General features: G+C 32.6%; 1 protein-coding gene across 6 annotated transcripts in view; it reads right to left on the bottom strand.

Moving 5' to 3' along the window:
• The window catches only part of LOC141447286 (protein FAM13B), a 148,080-nt gene that overhangs the window by 33,814 nt on the left and 100,008 nt on the right, over window positions 1–14,258 (bottom strand). Inside the window, exon 1 of one of the 6 annotated variants that reach the window (XM_074114712.1) lies at window positions 4,781–4,925. The exons of the other annotated variants lie outside the window; for them this stretch is intronic. The gene's annotated coding sequence lies outside the window, so the exon portion shown is untranslated. Of the gene's footprint in view, window positions 1–4,780; window positions 4,926–14,258 lie in introns of those variants that run through there. 6 annotated transcript variants of the gene reach the window in all.

Here is a 14,258-nt window from a genome sequence, read left to right as displayed (position 1 = left end):
AAGATAACCAGTTTTAATTTTTTGTCTGTGGATTAAAGTATACATGGTTTTTATGTCTACAGGAAGGGAGCTTGGATGCCTGAGAATGGATGCTCAGCCATGAAAAATGGCAGAGAATGTTAGAGCAAAGCATAGTAGAGGACAAACATGTTTAGCGTGGGAAGCGACGGTCATTATTATTATTCACGAAAGTTCTGCCAAAGTTAGGACACAGAAGTTTGAAAGCGTTTGAGGTACACTTTGCAGAGATGTGGCGAGAGTCGGAATGTAAGTCACTGCTTAGAAACTTCCTTTTCTTGACGAAAATTGGACGTCGGAAGGACCCAGGAAATGGTGTAGCGTTTTACGGTTAACGGAACCTATAGAGTTTCCTCAGCATTTTAAAAATGCCCCACCATAAAGTGTTGCCTTCAAGAAATGGGTTACACAAACTGCTGCAAAAGTGGTGAGAATTGTTTGCTTTCCCGCTCACAATCACCACCATAATCTAATAGAATAAATATTTGAAATTTTATTATTTGTTTTATACAAATTGGGGAACTTAAATTCTTTGATTTAATAGGAGGTTCAGCCTTTGATGAATTTTTTCCCCAAATCAAATTCAGAAGGAGCCAATCTCTACTTGGTTGCACAAATATGAAATAAAAAGTTTGAATATTCTGTTATTTTCTCACAAACACAAACTCACAAACTGCAGAGAGGAACGCAGAGAAGTAAGTGGTAACACTTATTAAATTGGGATTTTACGCCGAGAGACAAATAATGTTATCAATTTGGGAATTTATATCAATCAAATATAGTATCTTATTACGTACAATTTATAGCGAATGAGCTCAACGCATTCTTTAATAAGGCCTTAATCCATGATATTATATCAATTTGATAATTTATTAAGACCGCTGATATCATTCCGTAAACTCATTAACGGGAAGCTTTATTAAGAAGATTTACCCACTTTTGGTTGCTTTCTAAAATTTTTATAATTATTAATTACTTTTTTCTAATTAAGTACGATAAGCATTGCGATTTTGGCAAATTGTAGGATCAGTATTATCCGTTTTGTGGTCCTGAGTCTGAGTTTTATATAAAAATATTGAAGAGTAAGAGATGAGTGTAGGTGTTACCAAAATGAAAAATTTCTGCAGCTCTAACTAGATATTTTGATTGGGTCCCACTCGGAGATCTGTCGGTAACTTAGCGGTCAAAATTTCTTAAGATGTACCTTTTCATTTATTGGATTTATCTTTTTATTTATTTCCCTCCCTCAAAAACTGCTCATTCTCTTCTTTAAATTTTGTGCAGCCATTATAATTGTGGAGAGTGCTTCAGGGATATGCGGTTGTGTAGCATTCTTTTTTAACACCATTTCAGTATAATTTACGGCTCTATGATTTGCTATTCATAATCCCAAATGCCAAGCTAGAAGGTAATAATTAAAACTTTGGCTGAAATGTAATATTAATTCTCTAGAGTGAATTTTTAAAGACTGAAAGAAAAATTTATCTATTTAAACGGCAATCCATCAAAATTTTCGTGTAATAAAAAAAAAAAGCTGAAAAAATTATTGAAAAATATATATTATAAGAGAAATAAAACAAAAAATTAAATAAGATAAAGGAAAAAAACCACATTTTTATCAAATAAATAATAAATGAACGAACAGAAATCAATCAGTCAATATATTGATTGCTTTGAATTTATAAATTTCTATTTAATAAGTGATGCAAATTTGTTCGTATAGATTTTAGCAAAATTAGATAAAACAAAATGTTGTATTATTATTTTTTAAGTATTCCAAACTAGACTAAAAAGAACCGAACTAATCAGACATTATTGACAACTTAAAAGACTTAAACTGTCTCTAGACAACAAAAGACTAATTTATACTGGGCACAATACCTATCTGAGCACACAGATTAGAGCTGTGAGGTTCAACCAAACGCACCAATCTCCAAAGTATTTAATCTTTACAATCTAAAATACTTCGAACCATATTAAACGTTCCATTTTATGCCTCTAATCGAACTATACATACTGATCTTAACGTTCTTTTTGTCACACAACTTGCTAAAACAAGATACAGAAAACTTCATTTCAATCTGCAATCACACTCAAATCTTCTAGCTAAAAATTTTTCTTCTAAAACTCTTCTGATAACCCAACAAGACGTCTTAAAAAGACAAGTGGCCTCTAATGAAGAGAGTGACTAATAATTCAGCGCTTTGGAGTGTTACCATTCGTTTACTTCTACTCATACTGTTAACATTGTTTTGCACTGATTATAGCACAAATAAACGAGAGAAAAAAGTATACCTAACTAGAGAATATAACTTATAGTACAAACAAAACCAGAACCCAATACTTAATCCACTGATTGTTTCAAATAACATTAAACGAATGAGAAAAAATCCAGCATGGCCCAAATGTGATAGTGATTACAGATTACTCAAACCGCATAGTAACCTCCCCTACTTCACCCCTCAACAGCAACCCTCCTGAAAGCTACAACTTAGCCTCACTGCCTTCTCAAAGCGCATAAAGCTCAGGAATCACTGTGATTACTCACTATAGTAGGGTATTCAAAGTCCAATATGCTTTCTTTATTCTTTTCTTTTTTTTAATTGCGCAGCTTGCAGATTTAATGCTTAATGCGTAATTTGATTTCATAAAAATATGTACGAATAAAAGATTAAGAAAAATCAAACAAAATTGACTCTTCCAGCTCTTTTAAGATTTTTAGAATTTAATAAAAATAATTATCAAATTAATTTTCACTTTCTCTTAATAGATTCATGCAGATTTCCAAATTTTGAATATTCACCCAAAATATTCGTTTTCAGGTCCTCTGAATCCGAAAAAGTCGGTCTGTGTAAAAGCGTAATCATAAATTAAACACGGAAAAATGGCAAGTTCTATTTTGATATTATTTAATGCAAATACATTGCAGATACAAATACTGCATTCAAAATACTATATTAAAAAAAAATCCTTTAAGCATTCCTTTGGTCACTGATTTTGTAAAATCCCGTTTTTGCCGCAAGTTCAATAGAAATCCTAGCTCTACTTCTTAATCCTATAGTACCAACAAAATCTCTCCTCTCAAAAACTAGACCAGGGTTGTCAAACTCAATTAAAACACGTGCCAATTGGTGCCACAGGCAAGATTCAAGCGGGTTATATCACATTTACAAATTTTATTAAATTAATTTATATTCTGAAGTGAGGATTCAAGAATATGGATAGGGTAATTAAAATAATATATATAACTGTTTTAATAAAACGAAAATTAATTTTTTTTTACCCAAAACTTGGCCAGCGATTTCCTCGTACAAGTTTTGCTATATCTGGATTCAAAGACTGGAGAACATAAGAATATATTTTGGGAATTCCTATTTCTTTTTGTCTTCCAAGCGTCACCAGAACTGAGTCAGCGAAGCCCGTAGGCCTTCAGGTAAGGTACTGGGCCATCTTCAGAAGCTAAAGGGTTAACGAAGGAGGGAATAATGTGTACAATAGTGCCTTGATGTCCCCTAAGCGATATTTTCTTCATAACAATTTTTTCTTTTTTTCATTTTATTTCAGAACATTGTGGGCCACAAAAAATTACCTCGGGGACCGCATGTGGTCCGCTGGCCGCCAGTTTGACACCCCTGAACTAGACAATGTCCCTTATCGCTTCAAGCGGAAGTAGTCTTAGAGACTACTGTTAATGATTCTGAAATTCAACAAGAGATTTTTCACCATTGAGTGATTGCTTTCACAAGCTAATTAGATGAGCTTGTATCCTTCACATTTCGTATTTACCAGTTATAACTAAAATTGTAGTTGTAATATTACCTATAATAAAGTAAAAAAGAAAAGTAATAATTGGGGGGGACATCCTACCAGTTACCACAAAAGATTTTTCCAGATTTCCTAAAAATGGCTAGTTTGACTTTCTTTCAACAAAACGCGCTCATTAGCAACTAAGTAAACCTATAATTTGTATTGATAATATTTTCTCAGCCAAAAGCTTATTAAGGCCGTACTTGGAGGGAATGGAAGAGATTGGATTAAGCCTTCTCTAACGTGCTATTTAAGTTTAAAGTACGGTAGTCTCCATTACCTGTGCAATATTAATACGAATGGAATACGTTAGAGATTTAGTTTTTGTTCTGTTTCGCACATACATTCAAGAAAATGTTTTTACATAAATTGCGGAAAGAGAATTTCGTGCGTCTTCTATCTGTGTTTCCGCACTAGATTTTTTGGGTTAATAATTAATTAATAAACAAATAAAAAAATCAGCTATTCAAACAAAATCAGCTAAAGCTGACTTACTAGATTATTAAGTAGGTCGTGGTATTGTGAGACATGGTACTGACCCCTTAAAGTGTGACCCCTCTAAGCGATATTGAAGGCCGCTCCTTACGTTCATTTTTACACTAAATGTATAAGTAAATTATTTCCAGAAAAGCTGGAGTATTACTTTAAATTAATTTAATAGGAAAAAGTATTGTATGCAAATTTTCACTAAAAAAATCACAATACTACTTGCTGCTACTAATATGGTAAAACAAATAAAAATATAGTTTCGATTTAATTAATGCGTAAAAACTTAACGTGAAATTTTAACCTTATTTCTGTTTTAGTGAAGAATAAACTTTACAGCAGATTCTAAAAATTGATACTAGCCTAATTATAATACCAAATAATGCCAATTATAGAATATAGAAATAAATGAGGAAAATATAATGTAGAAAATAAAGGAGCTAAAAGAAAGAAACTGGTTAGTACTCACTTAGGTGAGAGGAGCATGGGTTTGTTGATATTTACTCGAAGTAGAGAGGCGGTAGTGACCTGCTGGGCAAGGCAACTAGTGGGGCCTAGCTGGAGAAGTTGGCGGCGCGCGTTGGAGGCAGTTACACATTGATCCCTAGGGGGGCAGCAAGGGCTGGTGTGTTCGCGTTTCCAACTAGGTTGGTCGATACATTCCACTACACTAGGGCATGCGCCCAGTAACATTTCTCCTCTCATTGTTTTCTCTTTCTCTTCCATCTTCAACAAACTGGCCGACCCCTATTACTTCTTTGGATCCGTGGCACTTAGTAAAGCAAAGTAGATGGTCTTTTTTTTTTTTTTGCCCCCACCAGTCGGGCTTTGCGTCCGTAGGATGTACGATAAATACTGTCATTCAAACTTCAACCCTTCTAGCATAATAAAATTAAAGCTAATTTTTTTACAAAATTTAAATAAATGTAATAAACAAACAGCATGCCAAACCTCCCTCTACGTCATGTATACCCTATTCTCCACAGCCTTTATGATTTATTTTCTTTATAACAAGTAACACTAAGAACAGGATGTTTAAATTTAAAATTTGTCTGATTTTATAAAATTTAGGATTACACTAACTTCTTAATTTCACTCACCAGAGGTAGTAATCTTACTACGATTCAGTTTCATTTTCAATTCACCCAAGTCAAAATTGAAACTTCATAATTCGATTTAATCCCTTCAAGAGACGTTTCTTTAACTTGTCGATTATAATTTGTATAAATGGAGTACTTCTTAAAAAATAGATTTTTTTTTATTATAAGATATTTAAACTTCCAATATACATACTTGGTGGTCGACAAATCTTTTTGAATAATTTTTCAAATGTAGAAGGGCAATTTTACTTATTGAAGGGTGGTTAATACGCTATTTATTTATCTCTAGGAAACTCTAATCGAAAGCCTGGATTCTCATCAAAATCTTTTTTCACCGCTTAGGAGCTCTTGGTTAACTTTGTATCTATAAACTATAGAAAAACGAGAGCACAGAAAACAACCAGTGCATTGAATAATGATGATCTCAGAAGTTAAGGCGCCTTTAAAAAATGAATAACGAATTATTGATACTTCAATCTGTTTAGTATTCTATTATTGGTCCCATAAATTGAAAATAAACAGTGCCTATATTATGGATTACCTTCAAGCAATGAACTAGATAAATCCAATTTACTGACCTTGCTAATGGCTCATTAGAAAAAAGTCATTATGGTAATCGTTAAATAAAATACAAGCTTTAAAGTAAACTTAAGTTCACATTATAAAATGTTGATTTGATTGGTATTAAAAAAAAACTGCTTTCAATTCAATGTAATTTTGAAACAGGTTTCAAACTAACTGGTTAGTTTACATGTTGATTGTTAAATTTGTAAATGATTAGCATTCTAATTATAGATTATTGACTGCAGAGAACTCACAAGTAAAGTAAAAGTAAAGTAATTGGCTACTTTTTAAGGCGGGCTTCACGTCCAACTACCAATTAGGTGTCGTGGACGGAGGCGACTAGCAAACATACTTTACTGTAAAGTTCTTTTATTAACCATTAAATAAAATCCAAGGCCTAAGACCGGGAATCGAACCCAGTACCACAATACATATTAGCTTCGCAAGTCTCGCCTCTAACCGCTCGCCTCCTGTGGCGCCTTAGAGAACTCACAATATACATAATAGACGTTCTATTCTATCATTTATTTATAATTAATAAAATGTAGTGCAACTTAATAATATGATTAGAATAATTTAAAATTTCATTCTTGAGCGGATAATAATTCAAACTTTTAAAATTGAAATGTTCCCCTGTTATTTTCTCCCTCTTCCACAACGGATATTTAAGCAAATCATCTGTTCTATGTAGTAGAATCAGAAGAACAAAATGGCTAGTGATGAGCCTAACGCATGCTACTGCTAAGATGCTTGGTAGGTTTAATGGGAGCCTTTGTTTGGATCATGAAGGATAGCCTAACGCTTCTCCTAAAGGTGTCTCTTGATTTCCTCAAAGGAATTTGCCTTGCAATAACATCACTGTTAAGTCCTTCAGAATGATGTAGGTGATTCGAGTTAGGGCTGGACAGTACTAATCCGCAACAGTTCTAAACGGCCTACAGCAAAATCATTTCCTCACCAGCATCTAAAAATCTAAAAACTCTGCAAAGGTTCGGCAGTTGGTAATTGCCAGTGATCGCAATTAACGCCACCTTTGAGTTGAATAATAGCTGCTATTTTCTTACAGTAATGTAAAATTAAACTTGTCAAAAATCAAAGGGGCGCAACAATTTATTATGCACAAGAATGAGGCGTCAGTACAGAAAGTTTGGAAATCACTGCTATAAAGTATAATTGGAAATAATTATAGGAAGCTAGCTACTAAATTCTATTCAAAAAGACATTGCACAACAAATCCACTTTAATGAAAGCTTCAAAAGAGCAATTTAATCCTACATTGTATGAGGCAGCATCTATACCTCTGTTTTCTCCTTGTTAGAGTTAATTTAGATTTACAACGATCCAAGCAGAAATTATTGCAAAATGGCCCATAGAGTAAATTCCTAGATGAGTCAGCATCCAAAAGTAGGGTAAAAACCTAGATTCAGTAAACTTAAAATGCAGTAGATTAAGAAATATGTAGAATAATGTGCAGCAATAATCAGAAGGAATGTTAGGCATATAAAATGCACCCAACAGTCCCCCATCAGAAATTGAAAGTATGGAGCATAATAAAATAGTGACTTGTCCACTTCATGAAACGCTAAGACAAGTTTTCTTGAACAGGTTTGCCGACACTCAATTATAAATCGTTTCATGAATTACTATAGTAGTCGCTATCGAATAGGCACATCAAAGTCATAGACAGCTTCTCTATTTTTTTCTGTTCAGTGCCTTCCATAGTTGACCCTATCTCTAGCTTTTCATTTAAAATAAGATAATTAATCGTGCGCATATAAGCATTGAGCACTTAACTGAAATGATTTGACCTTGAACCGCCAATTCAAGTAGTGACCACTATGAGTAGCTACTTGCAAGTTAAATTAAATCGTTAATTTATTATGACTCAGTCTTGTTCAAGATAAATTGATTTGAATTGTCCATTGTCTCAAATAGAAGTAAAAATAGTAACTAATTATTCAAAATTTCAAGTTAGAAAATAATAAATGAGAAATAAATTAGACATTGTTAAATTGGAGCCGAAAACCATTTTTTTGTTTTTTTGTTAACATTCAAAGGCAGAAATAAATTCAATTTATTAGTGGTAGTGTAATATTGAGGACGAAGAGAGTGTAGTGGTGAGATGAACATGAAGGATGATGAAAAGGCCAACAGTCAGGGCATCAGTTTCTACCATTAAATTGGCACTGGCAACATGTGTCAACGCGCACTATACTGTGACATACCTCTGCGGACACTCCTCCAATAATAGAGGACTAGCCTCACTGTTCTATTTTCTATAATAGCCTACTCCATTTTCCATTCATTAACAACTCCTCGCTTCTACCATTAATAGTCAATTAATTACAACATTTTGGCCGACTTCTCTTCTCTAAACTTAATTTTGACACAATTTCCAGTTTGGCGAAGAAACATTGATGTAAGCTATTCACTATTTATTAAATGTTTTATTAATTTAATTTTTTTTATGACTTATGGCGCGTCAAACATCTGAGGCGGTTGGCACCCGGAGCTTTTTTCAATGCACTGCCGGCTTCCGGACAGTTCTCTCTCGTTACAGACAACACCGAACCCGGGATCTCCGCGTGGGAAACCAATACGCTAACCGCATAGCCAATTGTTTCCCCTTCAAATTTTGTTACTTCCAATTTCGAACTGTTCCAGTAACTCAACTCTAAAATTCAACTGCTTTTAACACACGCTTAATTTTTCCAAACCTTAAATATGTGAATCTTTAGAATCTTGCACTGTTTTAAATCATCAAAAATACGAATGCTGGTTAGAAAAGAATTATTTAAAATTAATAATTCAATATAAAATGAATAAATACGTAATAAAATTTTCTTGTACTATTCTACATGAAACACAATCGCTAAAAAAAAACATAAAATTTATTCAATAATGTGACAGTTCTACTCAAACCCCTAAGGAAGGGATCTTGGATGGAAGCCCCCTTGGGGTGGGGGCATAGGATCCAAAATTAAAAACCACTGGTTTAAAGAAAGCCATCTGAAAATATCAATAATTCGTCTCAACATGTTGAGTGAACCAACAAAATCTAGCTAAGACCAAGGTTTATGTTAGAGTTAGTTAAGAATCTTCAGGTTGTTACTCTAGGAGGATAACTATATACCTAACGCTATTCTTCAAAGGAGATATTTAGTTGCCAGAAATGGGATTTTGCGATAAGCTCGTTGTATTCCCTAATATCAAGTCGATCATTAAAAAAACTTCTGTGAGCAAAAAGTACTACGTTTTTTAAATCCGGCGTAAGAAAAATGCTAAATTCGAAAATCTCCGTAGCGCCTTAAAGAAAACGACCCTGATAATGCTTAGAATAAATACCAAGTTTGAATATAGTAGTAGTAAAGTAATCGCCTATTTCTTCAGGCGGGCTTTACATCCAACTACCAATTAGGTGTCGTGGACAGAGGCGTCTAGCAAACATACTTTAATGTAAATTTCTTTTATTAACCATTAAATAAAATCCAAGGCCTAAAGACCGGGAATCGAATCCAGTACCACAATGCATATTAGTTTTGCAGGTCTCGCCTCTTAACCGCTCGGCTACTGTAGCGCCTAAGTTTAAATAAAGTCATTATCATTTTAATTAGAGCACAGTAATGATAGTATGAGACGGTTTTATTTAATTTTAATTTTTATTATTCTATTTATAGAGCTTCAAATTATTTCAACTTTTTTTTTTTTGCTTCACTTTAGAGATGTCTTTAAACCTTTAGGTCCACTTGAAACGTCACTGAATTTAAGGCCTATATGAGGAAGAAGGTCCCTCAATTTTAAATATAAATAATCCGTAACAATCAAGTTATTTATTTATTAAAGTAACTACATTCTTTATTAATTCAATTAAATGACAATAAATTTAGGTTCTTATTAACTTAGACCAACATAGACCCATTGAGTTAAAAATATAATATCGTCTAAACTCTAATAATGTCAGATGATAAGAGTCATGTGCTCAATTTAGTAGCGGAGGACCTGCTTACTTAAATGGTGATGCGGTTGGTCAGTGCAGTGTACGTGGGTTCTATCTCTCTCAGTGCAGTCTCGCTAGCATGCACTTGCTCCCACATATTGCAACATATTGTATACTAGCTTTACTCATATCGATCACAGGTCCACCCACCCACAGTTCGCCACTGTTTCTACTAAGAATTTCAAACATAATCTAAAAACATTTAACGTGATTACTCACACTTTTATCTTATTAAAATTTTCAATATTCTAATTTTATACATATTTCAATCTCGGAAATTAATTTTAGGGGGAAAATATTAATGAACGTATTCTAAAAAAGCAATGTGACCTTCCTGCCTCAGTCGGCTGGTGTAGTGTGAGGCGGAAACAAAGTTAAAGTTAAATTCTCTAAACCAAACGGATTAAACAACCACTGATGATGGATTAAAGTCCGAACCAGTCAGGGATACAAAAAACCCCTTTTCAGTATTCTTGGTAAATTATACTCAATTTTGGTATCCTTTAAGAGCTTTATTGTTCGCTTAATTTACAAACTTGGTAAAAAGATCGCCAAAAAAAAAAAAAAAAATTATTAAACCGCGCGTAAAAAACTCATAAAACTGTGACTCCTGAGTGGTGCATTTCATTCGAAACATATGTAGTATCCAAATCATAGATGATATCTAAAAGGATACAGAGAATTTGAGCTTTCTGTGTTATTACTGAGTATGCTCGAACACCGTTCATACTCTCACAACTTATTAAGGGAAAATTTTTGTCATTTAAGGAATGACAAACATGTCTGCTTAATTTTTTTTTTTAATCTGCAAAAACACAAAGCTTAACCGATCAATCCCGTTCAGATAGATAATTTCCTAAAAAAAACTCTTAAAGACTTAAAATAAGCCAACGAACGAAGACAACAGGGTAGAACAGATTTTGGTTAAAAACAAGTTATAAAGTACACTTTTTGCTTTTCAAATAAATGTTATTGTCAATCGCTGTTTTAATAATATAATTTCTATAATAAATAAAATCTAAAATCTATAATAAAGGTTATTAGAGTAATAATAACTGTGCTAGCTTCTCTAAGATCTGTTGTATAGTATATAAAAAGACTGATCCTACTTCTAGCTCCATTATTCCTAGAAGCAGTGACTTCAATGCTCTCTAGGAGTTCTATTCACTTCTTACACTATAACTTGACATAGTTTACACAACAGGAGTTTAAGTTATTTCAAACTGGCCAATATTCCAATAAAGTCTGCAGTTAATAGCAAACTTGTTTAATGTTCTTGAAGGCAACTACTTCTTCTAAGTAGTTCTAAATTCTGTTTATATCTTAACTTTTTCTACATTTTTTTTTTTTTTTTTTTTTTTTTTTAATATCAAATTTCTTTGCAACATTGTTAACGTGCAGACATGTAAACGGTTTACAAACTGGGAGACTTATTAAAGTAACTTAAAACATCAAAAATGGAAAAACTCTTTCCTATTTTATTTTTTCAAACGGCTTCACGCAGGTTGCGGTTTACAAATTGGTCATTATCATTATTAATTAAAATGAATTCAATAGATTCAGATAATTCCGTTGTAATGAAATCATAATTACGTAGTTAAAAGTAACAAGAGAAAGGGCAATGGAAAATAGTTAAAACCTTCTTTTTTTTTAAGGCCCTTAGGGCCCTTCATGAGCAAGGCAACTTTTAGGATTCAAAAACCAACAGACATGGATTACATGCAAAATAAATGTATATTTATACACAGAAAAATTGAATAAAATTAAAATATTGAAAAACTTGGGCAGATGGCGTTGCCATTTGTATTTAATATTCTGCAGGAAGGAACTAGCCATTACTTTAAAGAACTTCACTGCAACGAACCCAGCGTAACAAACTCTTACTGTAACCCTTCATGTTCGCACAATAAAAACATATGACCAGCAAAGGCAGCTGTAAAACTAGTAGAGAAATAATAGATTAACTGTAGCTGGTTGACACACACTCATTCTAAAATATTACACAATATACAAGACTTCGAGGAGTATCAAAAACAGTTTAAAAAGTTGAATATAAGGGTTGATTAAATGCCAAAAGGTACACAAATCAGCTAGAAACATTTCATCCATGTTCATTTTGGAGGTTTTCAAATTCGTTCAAATTTCAAACCGTTGTATCTCTTTTCCTATTGTTCAGATTTCAATGAATTTTTCACCCAATTGTACGGAATAGTTAGCACTATAACTGGTATAAATTGTAATGTTCTAGTTATAATAGGTAATTAGTTACAGAAGGTTAAATTTTGGTGGTTTTAAATTCCTCAGATTTGAAACCACGTATTATCTCTCTCCGTATTATTCAAATTTTAATTAATTCTTCACCGAATTGTAGAGAAAAGTTATAACTGGTATTAATAGCCACGATGTTCACAAAAAAAGGTAACAACAAGAATAATAAGAAGAAAATGTGGAAGAACAAGAACATTTTCTGGAAAAGCCGTTTTTACTCTTTTTCAACAACTTTTTTTTAAAGGAAAATCTATTAGATTTGAGTTGTTGCATAAAAATATTACAATTAAAAAGGAGGATTTGCTCTATATTTTGAATAAAATTTGGGAATTTAATCTTTTGTAGGAAAAGAGAGAATAATTGTCAAATTTGGTCAAATTTAAGTTCTAAGATAAGAGGAAATCCGAAGTTCGAGATAGGTTTTCCAGGTAAGCAGAACCTTTCATGTGTTAGAGCTGAAGCCAAAAGAGGCCATAAATAATAATTGAAAGCGCAAAATGGTAAAAATTATTGTTTAATAAAACCATAATAAAGAGGGAACTAGAAAGAGAAGAATCGCTAATTTTTCAATATTAAAATTATGTGGCTATAAAGAACATGTTGACTTGTTTACAGACTTATCATGCAACCAGTGCGATATTATGTTCCGGCTACATCAAAAAGTGGCACGGCAAGCTCCTAAGTTGTTGGCCAACTCTTAACTTGTGTGGCAACATAACCGTTCATATGTTTCTTTTTCAAAATTATAGTCTACAAATTTAACCATTTATATTCTATTCTATATTTAGATTTTATTTTTGATTCTGTTGGAATGTAAAGAAGATCAGAAGGTAAAAATATCGTAGTAAATTTGAAATTAGGAAGAAAATAATTATAGCGATCAGATCATATGTTTTTGAATAGGAAAAACACCTCTTATAATAGATAATAACTCCTGTCAGACTAGTTATGTTCCCTAGTCTATTAAAACAGATAAATGAACAACACAAAACAAAATTACATTAAATTTAAAATTGTAAAATCGAAAAAACAATTCTTTTTTCTAAAGATATAAAATAAAAAAGCACAGTAAATGTAATATGGTATTGTAGGTCGAGAGCCTGGCATCCTTGGATAGGTTCAACGTCCTCACAATGAAGGAACAAGCGTCCTTACACCAAATCCACAGCGAAAGTGTCCTAGTTTTGTTCCTTAGGCCGCCCCTTATAGTACATTGAACCCGCTAGTAAATAAATATAAAAAATAAAAAATTATATGTAACTTTCAAATTTCTTAACGCATTCTTTTACATTTATTTTCTGGTCTTTTGCTATTTTGTATCTTATTTTTTTTTTTATAATTGTTTTGTTTTTTTAATATTTTAAATAATTTAAATATGGAAATAAAGTTTAAGATGAATTATTTACTGGATTGCTTCGATTGCTAATATCGATTATCTTTAATTTTCAAATACCTCAAAATTATGATGCTGTTAGTATATTTTATGATGTTACAGATTATTGGCTACAAACAATAATTGCAATTCAAAAGAGGCTAAAATAATAAATAATACTTCTAATCCACATAAGTAGCCTAATCACTTTTAGTCATCTTATTTCTATGGAGAATTGAATGCCCTACCAACAAATGAGATACATAGCGAGGATGAGGGTAAAGCATTCGTACTCTCTATTTTGTCAATACTTTTCCAATAATAACAGATATAAACTTAGTATTTCTTGCAGTTACTAAAGTGACGTTACAAAAGTCTGCAGACTTTTTTTTTTGTTACGTCAGAGATTTACTTAGACGGGAGCTTGTCAATCAACTGTTTTGTAAGTAAGAGCTACAAGCATGTATTCAACCGACAAGACGAACCATATGTTTTAGCTAAATACGGTGCACTAAAGTGATGCGCCCGTACTAAGTGAGTGCTTGATATGGAAGGCTTGTCAAAAGGTCGCGCCACCGCAACGCAAGAATTTTATTGATTTTCAAAACAGTTTGATTTTTTTAAGAAGTATTAGATGGAATAAAAC

This window comes from Rhodnius prolixus, unplaced genomic scaffold (assembly GCF_049639745.1).
Source record: "Rhodnius prolixus isolate KJV_2025 unplaced genomic scaffold, Rpr scaffold_1, whole genome shotgun sequence".
NCBI lineage: Eukaryota > Metazoa > Arthropoda > Insecta > Hemiptera > Reduviidae > Rhodnius > Rhodnius prolixus.
This window is presented reverse-complemented; position numbering and strand designations above follow the sequence as displayed.